The following is a 2,134-nucleotide window of genomic DNA, read 5'->3' on the forward strand; positions in this document are numbered from 1 at the left end:
ATCAGCGATACTCACACCCAAGAATGAATAAAAACCAAATCACTCTCCACAGATTCCCCACAATCTGGGCTTGGACATTTACTTCAGGAGCACAGAGCTTTATATCACTGCAACATGAGTTCCAATCTTCATATTCTGTTCACTTTTCACATTATTTTCTACCAGTCCACGAGCTTTTATTAATTCAGTATTCGGGTCTCTGCTCCTCAACCGTTTCTAACATCTCACCTCTTCCAAAAAAACACTCTGATCTATCGTCGGTAGTCGATGACCCCTCATTTTAAACTCCATCTGCCAAAGCATTGCTCACTCACTTAATCTATCAAGAAGATTTGAAAATAAATTTCTTGCCAAAGGATAATTTTCTGCATCTGCTCCCTCGCCATTTGCTTTTCCCATTTGTCTTTCACTTGGTGCAAATCCAGAGAAAGTAATGATGGAAGGAAGGAGGGGAGGAAAAATCCTGCTCCGTTTCGTGATCCCTATTTGATCTTCATTCCAGTGCAGTTTGGGTGAAGAATTCCAATTGTCTGTCTCAATTTTAATAAAGTATAACAAATTCTGGAATTACTGTCTGGACATTGACAAGAACAGGTTTCGAGGCTGACTTTACACATAAGCTCACCCAACATAAATAATACATGAAACAGCTCATAATCTAGCGACAAGGATGGGATTCGAACCCACGTGTGCAAAGCACAATGGATTAGCAGTCCATCGCCTTAACCTCTCGGCCACCTTGTCAGTTGCAGAGACGTAGCTGTCACCTTCAGCACAGCTTCTGGCTGTGCAGCCAGCTGTGGAATGATGGAAATATATCTTCTGTCAGTAAATGAAGTTGGGAATGGAGCAGTGTGAAACATTTCCAGACCATGTCCAACACGTTTCTACTCAGTGTGAAAACCCACCACGGAAAGACTGGAACATACAATCATTTGATCACATCATGATTAACATCACTCAGACACCTGAACCATTAGGTCACTGATGAAGTCATGATGACCGAATTTCTCATGAAATGAAAACTGAACTAACTGACTGGAAGAATTGCTTTAACCTCACATGATCAGCGAGGCACAGCATCAGGCCGACTTGTCGGGTGGTGTAAACAGATATCACTGCTTCTGATCTTCACCAGAACAGAGAGTGAGATGTAACATTGATCATCAAACAGACTGTGAGAGAATACAACAGAATAAAACACATGGAGAGACACTGTGGAATAACAAATAGATTTGATTGGAATGTTGAAATTTTGATTGGAATGGATAAAACACCAGAAACAGCAGATTAAATTGGGATTCTCATCATTATATTGATCTGGGACAGAAAAGAGAAACTGATGGAAAGAAGAGAAGAAGGAAGAAAAGAAAGGATGGAACTGTTCAATCTTTTCAGTTTTTTCACTCGCCCATCAAAGCTGATAAAAAAGTTGCAAATAACAGAGAATTTCACCAAAAAGGGAGATTAAATGTTGCTGAAACCTTGGATCGAAGGATGCCCCAAAAGATCACCTGTTTAACTGTCTCCTCACTGGGGGATTTCAATCAGTGAGCAATATTATTCTCTACTTTTTTTGTTAATTGGTCCCAGAACTGTCACTTGGAATTAATATCTGTGTTCCGACTCCTGAATAATAAAATTGTGAGTTTCTCGATATTTTCTGGACACAGTTCCTGCTGAAAGAACTACGAACTCTTTTCTAATTTGCACAATACTCTATGCACACTCATCAAGCCTGCTAAGCTAGCATCCTTGGTGCTGCTCTCTCTTCTCCCAAACTTCATCTCATGTGACTGTTCCATCATCACTCTGACAGTGGGAGGGGTTGATCCCACTATCTTCAGCATTAACCCTGTACATCCTTATACCACACTGTCTGTCCAAAAAAATGGGTGGAGGGAACTTCCTTCATTTATCAAAACACCAACAGCAGCACAGTGGCGCAATGGTTAGCACCGCAGCCTCACAGCTCCAGCGACCAGGATTCAGTTCTGGGTACTGCCTGTGTGGAGTTTGCAAGTTCTCCCTGTGTCTGTGTGGGTTTCCGCCGGGTGCTCTGGTTTCCTCCCACCTCCAAAAGACTTGCAGGTTGATAGGTAAATTGGCCATTGTAAATTGTCCCTAGTGTAGG

The 2,134-nt window shown here is 41.8% G+C and overlaps 1 non-coding gene across 1 annotated transcript; it reads right to left on the bottom strand.

The window, feature by feature from the left end:
* Window positions 1-662: 662 nt before the first annotated feature.
* Window positions 663-744, bottom strand: trnas-gcu (transfer RNA serine (anticodon GCU)). The gene has a single exon. It is a non-coding gene; the product is annotated as a tRNA-Ser (tRNA).
* Between the last annotated feature and the right edge of the window lie 1,390 nt (window positions 745-2,134).

The sequence above is a fragment of the Heterodontus francisci genome, unplaced genomic scaffold (assembly GCF_036365525.1).
Source record: "Heterodontus francisci isolate sHetFra1 unplaced genomic scaffold, sHetFra1.hap1 HAP1_SCAFFOLD_43, whole genome shotgun sequence".
NCBI classification, from domain to species: domain Eukaryota; kingdom Metazoa; phylum Chordata; class Chondrichthyes; order Heterodontiformes; family Heterodontidae; genus Heterodontus; species Heterodontus francisci.